The sequence below is a fragment of the Delphinus delphis genome, chromosome 19 (assembly GCF_949987515.2).
Source record: "Delphinus delphis chromosome 19, mDelDel1.2, whole genome shotgun sequence".
Lineage (NCBI taxonomy): Eukaryota > Metazoa > Chordata > Mammalia > Artiodactyla > Delphinidae > Delphinus > Delphinus delphis.
Genome location: NC_082701.1, coordinates 17,676,485 through 17,685,576, shown reverse-complemented (window position 1 = coordinate 17,685,576; position 9,092 = coordinate 17,676,485).

Below are 9,092 nucleotides of genomic sequence, written 5' to 3'. Positions count from 1 at the left end.
GCTCTGACCTCTTCCAGGTGAGGAGCTCACTGGGAGGCCTGCCTCACCGTCTGGACCAGCGCTGTTCAGTAGAACTTTCTGCGGTAATAGAAATATTCTTTTTTTTTTTTTTTTTAGAAATATTCTTTATCTGTGCTGTGGCCACCAGCCACATGTGGTTGTTGAGCACTTGATATGTAGTTCAGTGGGACGGAGAAATTTTATTTAATTTTAAATAGTTTAAATCAAAATGCAAGTAGTTACATGTGGCTAGTGGCTACCATATTGGATCACCCAGGGCTAGCACATGCCTTAGGGACCTGTTACCTCTGGTTCCCTACCCAGAGGGTCCCAAGCCTGCTTCCAGGGCCAACACAGGCCACCCTCCAGGTTTATTCTCCTGAGGGCAGACTGTACAGCTGGTGTGCACAGCTCTAGTGGTACAGGTGGGTCAGGGTGCTTGGAAGGGTGTGGGTGTGGAAGGGGCTTGGCTATGCAGCCTGAGGGGTGTGTGTGTGTGTGTGTGTGTGTGTGTGTGTGATTGTGGCTCCTCTTAGTGCAGGACAGAGCCGGGGGTGTTCCAGTGCAGAGCTCTAGTCTGAGGATTTATTTTTATAACTGGCTTCCCAGGTCCTCTTGAAGGTGTATTTACAAGGGTGAGAGGATAGAATGTATTTATCTGGGTTGGCTTGCTGTATTTACTTATTTAATATTTATTTATTTGGCTGGTTTGGGTCTTTTTTGTTTTAAAGAATCATCTTTTTTTTAAAAAATTTATTTATTTTTGGCTGCGTTGGGTCTTTGTTGCTGCACGCGGACTTTCTCTAGTTGCGGTGAGCCGGGGCTACTCTTCGTTGCGGTGCGCGGGCTTCTCATTGCGGTGGCTTCTCTTGTTGCGGAGCACGGGCTCTAGGTGCGCAGGCTTCAGTATTTGTGGCACACGGGCTCAGTAGTTGTGGCTCGCGGGCTCTAGAGCGCAGGCTCAGTAGTTGTGGCGCACAGGCTTAGTTGCTCCGCTGCATGTGGGATCCTTCCGGACCAGGGCTCGAACCCGTGTCCCCTGCGTTGGCAGGCGGATTCTTAACCACTGCGCCACCAGGGAAGTCCCTGGTTTGGGTCTTAGTTGACGCATGCAGGATCTTCGTTGCCCCGTGCAGGATCTTTGTTGTGGCATGTGGGATCTTTAGTTGCGTCATGCGGGATCTTTAGTTGCGGCCTGTGAACTCTTAGTTGCGGCATGTGGGATCTAGTTCCCTGACCAGGGATTGAACCTGGGCCCCCTGCATTGGGAGCGTGGAGTCTTAGCCGCTGGACCACCAGGGAAGTCCCTGGGCTGGCTTGCTTTATAACTGTTAAACATTTAGATGAATTGTAAGTGGGCTCCAGTTGACTTCTTGTCCTGGATCCACAAGCGTCAGGAGTGGAGCTGGGGTTAGTTTCCTCTTCTGTGTCCCGTGGGGCACACAGAACCTCCCTCACGCCCCCCACTCTCAGCTGTGAGCTCTTCCGAGTCAGGCCCAGTGTTAATTCTTCTCTCTTCCCCGGTGCCCGGCAGGCTGTGGGCTCACCAGACAGGCTGTTGGCCCACCAGAGGTTGTTATCGAGTAAAGCGGTTCCGCTGCTTTGCCCAAGGCCTTGTCCTGATCTTGGCTTTCATCACAGTGACCTCTGGGTCGGCGGACTGGCTGAGAGGGAGACCTTTGAAAACCAGCTGTCCCTGGATTGGGAGACATGGTAGGGAGAGCAGGGCCCCGAAACCTGGATTCTTGTCTCTGCTCTGCCACTTTCTTGACCTTGGACAAGTCACATTATCTCTCTGAGCCCTAGTCCCCTCATCTGTAAAAAAATGGGGATAATAACACCAACCTTAGCATGTTACCATGAGAATCAAACTAAGCTAAATAAGACCTTTTCACAGACGCTGTGCCTGTATGCAGCAGGTCTTCCATAAATGTCCCTCAGTCAGCATTCATTAAACATTTACTGTGTGCCAGGCAAAAGGCTTTGTTTCCCATCATAGGTGAGGTGACCTCTAGCCTGGAGGGTGGGTCTGGGTGCTCCCCGTGGCTCCCTCAGGCCGCCCTCGCCTCTCAGCTGGGCAGCTCTGGGCACCTGTGTGCCCCACTTCATTTGGCCGCTGGTCAAATGGGGCCCCATCTGCCCCAGTTTGTGTGGACTTCAGGGCCCTGCATGAAAGACCACGTTTTGCACTTCTGGCTGGGCTAGCAGAGCTGGTTGAGACAGACCAACCGACGGACAGACCTATGACGGCTGTGGTTTGTGGCCTCTCGGCTCAGCCAGACAGCTTGGAGCTTGAGACTCGAGCAAACGCCTCCTTGGCGGACTATTTCGAAGATGAAGACAGTTGATCTGAGATTAAGATTTACTGTTAACTGACAAGCCCGTCCCCGCCTCCCTCAGCCGTCCATTCAGGGGCACTGTGAACGCGAGAGGGCCAACCTGAGTCTGCATCCCGGCGGTGCCGTTTTCCGACTAGGTGACTTGGGCTCCCTCACCATTAGCAGCCTCAGTGGCCTCATTAGGAAAGTGGGACCAGAATAATCCCCAACTCACAGGGTTGTTGTTTGTAACTCATCCTTTGGGTCTTCCCTTCCCAGACTCAGTGATTACCTTCAAACTCAGCCTTTCACACTTTCTCCTCCTCCTCTGACCTCAAGACTGACTAATGGGGACTTCCCTGGTGCCGCAGTGGTTATGGATCTGCCTGCCAGTACAGGGGACACAGGTTTGAGCCCTGGTCCAGGAAGATCCCACATGCCGTGGAGCAACTAGGCCCGTGAGCCACAACTACTGAGCCTGTGCTCTAGAGCCCGCGAGCCACAACTACTGAGCCCATGTGCCACAACTACTGAAGCCCGTGCGCCCTAGCTCTCATGCTCCCCAACAAAGACAAGCCACCACAATGAGAAGCCCGTGCACCGCAATGAAGGGTAGCCCCTGCTCGTGCAGCTAGAGAAAGCCGTGCGCAGCAATGAAGACCCAACGCAGCCAAAAAAAAATGACTGACTACTGCCAAGTTTGTTTTACAGAACCTCCCCAAATATTCTAGATAATTTCTAATTTCTTGTATGAGTTCTTCAACGCATAAATTATTTAGAAGTGCATTTTGACATTTTCAAATTCATGGGGTCGCCTTTGGTTCTTGATTTCCTTTTTTTTTGGCCGCCGTGGCTTGTGGCATCTTAGTTCCCCCACCAGGAATTGAACCTGGGCCCCCTGGAGTGGAAGCAGGGAGTCCTCACCACTGGACCACCAGGGAATTTCCAATTGACTTCTAATTTAATTATATTGCTGTCAGATAATGAGGTCTGAATGATTTTTTTGAATTAGTGGGGACTTGCCTTATGATCTGATATGTGGTCACTTTTGTAAATGTGTGACTGAAAGCAACAGTCTGTTCTCCAGTAGTCCACTGGAGTATTCAAAGTATTCAATTAGGGACTTCCCTGGTGGCGCAGTGGTTAAGAATCTGCCTGCCAATGCAGGGGACACAGGTTTGAGCCTTGGTCCGGGAAGATCCCACATGCTGCGGAGCAACTAAGCCCGTGTGCCACAGCTACTGAGCCTGCGCTCTAGAGCCGGTGAGCCACAACTACTGAAGCCCGCGTGCTACAACTACTGAAGCCTGCACACCTAGAGCCCGTGCTCCGCAACAAGAGAAGCCACCGCAATGAGAAGGCCTTTCACCGCAATGAAGAGCAGCCCCTGCTTACCGCACCTAGAGAAAGCCCGCGCGCAGCAATGAAGACCCAACGCAGCCAAAATAAAGAAAGAAAGAAAGAAAAAAAAGAAATGCATTGAGAAGTCTTGCTCCCACCTCTGCCCTGTCCACCCTGTTTCCCCAGAACCTTATAGATTGCCACTTTTATTACCTTCCCTACGTAAATTCAAGCAAAGGCAAACATTTATTCTTATTTCCACCTCCTTTTCTTATACAAAAGTTAACATACTATATATACTGTTCTGCATCATAGTTTTGCTTCAAAGTATATCCTGAGGATCTTTCCATATCAGTAATTCTCTCTCTTTTTTTTTTTTTTTTTTACAGTGGCATAGTCTTCCACGGGGGGGATATACCATTTTACCACAGTTCATTAAACCCTTCGCCATCTAATATAGTAGCCACATGTGGCTATTTACACTGAAAATTGCAATTAAGTAAAATTTGAAATTCACTTCCTCAGTTGCACTTAGTAGCTACATGTAGCTAGCAGCTACCATATTGTACAGCACAGAGAACATTTCCATCGTCGCAGAAAGTTCTATTGAGTTGCTGGTTGAACTAATCCCCTATAGCTGAACATCTGACTTACTTCCAGTCTTTAAGAGCTGAGGGATGATGAGTCCCATCCCTGGGATGCAAGAGAGCTAAGTGAGAACTGCCTAGGGAATGCTGGACCTTCAACCTCAGATCTCGAAATCTTGGAGGCTCCTGCAAGAGAAGCACTTTTGGGTTTTTTTGGCCACACGGCGTGGCCTGAGGGGATCTTAGTTCCCTGACCAGGGATCAAACCTGTGCCCCCTGCAATGGAAGCACAGAGTCCTAACCACTGGACCGCCAGGGAATTCTCAAGATGAGGGCTTTTGGGTTTGAGGCAGAGGCTTGACCAGGGCCTGGAAACAAGAGTGACCCTTAAGGACAGGCTTCATGCTTAACCCTAACCCTCTACTTCCTTCTCCAGTCCTACCAAAATGCAGTCCTATTTTCTTTCATTTAATATTTAAGTCCTGTGCTGGGGAGACAGGTTCAGAAAAGACACAGTTTCTGTCTTGAAGAAAGAGAAAGATCATCACCTGCCTTGTGACAAAGACTTTCAAAGAGGCCTTGTCAAAACCCAAAAGGCCTGAAAATATCCTGTTAGTTAGGGTGGTTGAAACAGGTGATCTCATCCATTGCTGGAGGTTGCAAATTGGTGCAAACTTTTTGGAAGTCAATTCCAAATCTATCCAAATTCCAGTGAAAACCTATCTGAAATTTAAAAGCACATAACCTTTGACCCAGCAATGTCATATCTATAAATTTGTCTTACAGATACACACATAAGTGCAAAACAATTATATGTACCAAGATATTTCCTGAAGGAGCCATTGTTTATAGTAACAAAAGGCTGACATGCCCTAAATGTCCACTAGGTAGAGAATAGCAAAATAAATTGGGACACAAGCAACCTAAGTGTCCATCGACAGATGAATGGATAAAGAAGATGTGGCACATATATACAATGGAATATTACTCAGCCATGAAAAGAAACAAAATTGAGTTATTTGTAGTGAGGTGGGTGGACCTAGGGTCTGTCATACGGAGTGAAGTAGGTCAGAAAGAGAAAAACAAATACCGTATGCTAACACATATATATGGAATCTAAAAGAAAAAGGTTCTGATGAACCTAGGGGCAGGACAGGAATAAAGACGCAGATGTAGAGAATGGACTTGAGGACACGGGGAGGGGGAAGGGTAAGCTGGGACAAAGTGAGAGAGTGGCATGGACATATATACCTCACCAAATGTAAAACAGATAGCTAGTGGGAAGCAGCCGCATAACACAGGGAGATCAGCTCGGTGCTTTGTGACCCCCTAGAGGGGTGGGAGGGAGATGCAAGAGGGAGGAGATATGGGGATACATGTATATGTATAGCTGATTCACTTTGTTATACAGCAGAAGCTAACACAACATTGTAAAGCAACTATACTCTAATAAATATGTTAAAAAATTGTTGAAAAAAATAATAAATTGTGACACATTCCATATGCTGGAAGACTAGATTTTGTGGAGGCAGATATATTATTAAGTGAAAATAGCAAGGTGTCATGCAGTGTGGAATGTGTGCTATCATTTGTGTCAAACACGCACACACACACACACACACACACAATACTGTTTGTATATATCCAAAATATCTCTGGAAAGATACATTAAAATTGTTTTTCTTTTAAACTGTACACATGTATTACCTTTAAAAAAAAAAAAAGAGGCACCAACTGAGTAACGGGGAGCAGGGATGGGGAGGGAGGATATTCCTGGGCAAACCTGCTCAGTCACCTGAGCTCCGAGTGTGCCCAGTGACTGCACAATCATTGCATCGGAGGTGACAAGGCGACAGCAATTCAGAAATGTCACCCATGCTGTGACTCCATCTCTATCACCTCTGGAGGCCTCGCCCTGTCTTGGCTGTCATACCGCCTGTGCCCAGCAGGGGGAAGCACAGACCCACCAAAGTATTGGTCCCAAACTTCAAGCATCCCTTCTAGGATTTCCTCCTCTGTAGACCAGGATTGGAAAGACACTTCCTGCCAAGCCAACCAAATCTATTAGGTAATAATTGATTAAAATTCCTCCGCCCCCCTTTCTTTGTACCTTACAGTTCTGATCAGCATGAGAGAGAGATAATGTAGGCTTGTTGGGCTGATCATTTTCCACACAACGGGTCCTACTTAGCCCAGGCTTATTTCCATCAGGCCTTGGGTGGGCAGTGGTTGGCAATGGCCTGAGCAACCCCAGGGACCGAGGGTGCAGGCTGGCAGCTATTAAGTCATTAGAGGCTCCTCACCCCCCTGGGATTTTCAGCTGTGGGGCACAACTCCCACTCTTGTCCTACCCATTCAAAGAAGTAGTTCTAAGCAAGAGTAAGCACGAACACCTGCCACCACAGGCTGACTCTCCCAGTCACTCTCCCAGATGTGTTTAGAGTGTGTCCCAGGGACAGAGAGTCTTCTCATCTGCCACAGAATCTTCAGGAGTGAGCACAGTCCTGGGCACAGAGCTAGTGCTAAGTAAAGCCTTGTTAAATGGAAAGAGATAGTCATTGAGGAGAACAGGGACTAAATTCTTTAAATAAAAAAGAAAGAAAGAAAGGAAAGAAAGAAAGGGAGAGAGAGAGAGGTCTTAGCTAACCTCAAGGGCAAGAATCCAAGGGCAAGACTGTGGTCTGCTCTAGGCTGGAGGTGAGGGCAGTGGGCACAGAATGGATCACCTTCTCAGCACACCCAAGGAATATCCTGCTTTGTCTTACTTTGTGGGTCCCTGCCTGGGACATGAAATAAGTGATGACATCTCTCACCCACCAGAGGTGCTGGTGACCTTGGCAGAAGAAAGGCTTAAGTCAGGTCAGCCTGGGGGAAGGGACTGGCTCATTCCAGGGCCTTCCTTAAGATTAGATAAATTCCCAGCTCCTGCTTAAACTTCGGTGGTTCTGAATTTGAGAGGGAGGGCAGAAGGAAGAGGAAGCTATAGTGGAGGGGATATTTATGGCCCCTGCCTGGCCTAGAGAAAATCCAGGGCTCATTACTGGGCCCCCGGTCCTCAATGCCTTGATGGTGCAAGGAACGACCAACTGGGGATCCCCACAAATTATAATAGATGGGGGCTTCCCTGGTGGCGCAGTGGTTGAGAGTCCACCTGCCGATGCAGGGGACACGGGTTCATGCCCCCGTCCGGGAAGATCCCACATGCTGCCGAGAGGCTGGGCCCATGAGCCATGGCCGCGGAGCCTGCGCATCCGGAGCCTGTGTTCCACAACGGGAGAGGCCACAACAGTGAGAGGCCCGCGTACCGCAAAAAAAAAAAATAATACTAAAAAAATAATAATAATAGATGGGAGTGGGAAGAGCAACTGAAAGAGAAAAGCCTCAAATTCAGGCTGGAGATTGTGCCCAGACCTGGGGTTCCAACCCCCCCCCTCACCCCGCCTCACCGCAATACTCTCTCATCCTCCGGTCCATCCTCAATGAGAGGGCCAAAGGGAGGAAGGGGCAGCAGCTCCAAGGCATTGTAGATTTTGGAGGTGGAGAGAAAGGAGGCCTGTTTCTGCCCTTTATTAGCTGTGTGCCCTTCGGCAAGTCACTTAACCACTCTGAGCCTCAATTTCCCCCTCTAAAATGAGGATATCAATACCTACCTTCCCTGGTCATTGTCAGGATGAATGAAAGAAGACCTCTGGAAGTATTTCTGTAATTGCCAGACATCAGAGATTGTTATACGTCAAGGCAAGCGAGAGGCCACCGTAGGTCTCTGGAGGTGACAGCTTCAAGATTTTTTCCCCCTCTGCGGTTCCTGCTCCTTTCCCAGCGTGGATGCTGGCTTTAATCCTCCCGTTCCCCAATACCCGCGCTTCTCCTTGAGACCGCCTTGGTGGCCCCCAGATTTTCGCAGCCTGCCTTTTTCCTTGGGCGCCCCCATTCTAAAAGCACTGGGGATGCCGGCGCAGGCGCAGAGTTGGTCCAGAGTGGACAGGTCGCGGGGGTCTCCGCTGGCCTGGATCTGCGCCCCCCGCCCTGCTTTGGGATTCTTATTTGCAGATGGTTCTCTGTGGTCTTCAGCTCGGTCCTGGGCTAAACAGAGGAGGGGAGAAACAAGGGGTGGGGGGCCTGGAAGGGGGTTCCCACCTTCTCCGGCGGGAACCCGAGAGGGGGACGCAGCCGTTGCGTCCCAACGCCGCACCGTCATGGGTCTCCAAGCCACTCTCATAAGTGGTGGCAGTCCTCGACACCGATGATTGCCCCCTCAGTCCCCCAGGCCGTGACCCCCTTCACCCAGACCCCGCCAGTCGCCCGGCTCCTAGCGAGCGGGAGCCTGCGGTTCTAGGACCCCGAGGCGCGGCCGAGCGCGCCGCCGCCTCTGCCTCGCCTCGGTTGCTCCCGCTGCGGCAGGTGAAGCGGCGCCGGCCGCCCCCTCTGCGGCAGGTGAAGCGGGTCGGTAGCCCCCTCTCCGTCACGCCATGGCTGCGGCCGACCCCCGGCAGGCGCCCGGCGCCCTCCCCCTCCCTCCAGCCCGCCCCCCTGGGGCTGGGTGCGTAGCGGCGGCGGAGGCGAAATGCGGTTTGCGCGCACAGGGAGCGACAGCAGAAGTTAGAAGATCGCCGAGGGGGGAGCCCGTGCCGCAGCTTCCTGCCCCCGGCCCAGCCCTCTGGCCCCGGCGGCCTGCAGCCTGACTTCCTCCCCCGACCCCGCAGCTCGCCGCCCGGCTCCTCGGACGGGGCCGCCCCGATGGGACGCCGCGCCCCGGCCCTTGCGCGCCGCTGAGCCGAGCGCCCGCGTCGCCGAGCCCCCGCCGCCGCCGAGAGCCGCTGCCCTCCTCGCCCCCCAGGCCGGGAGC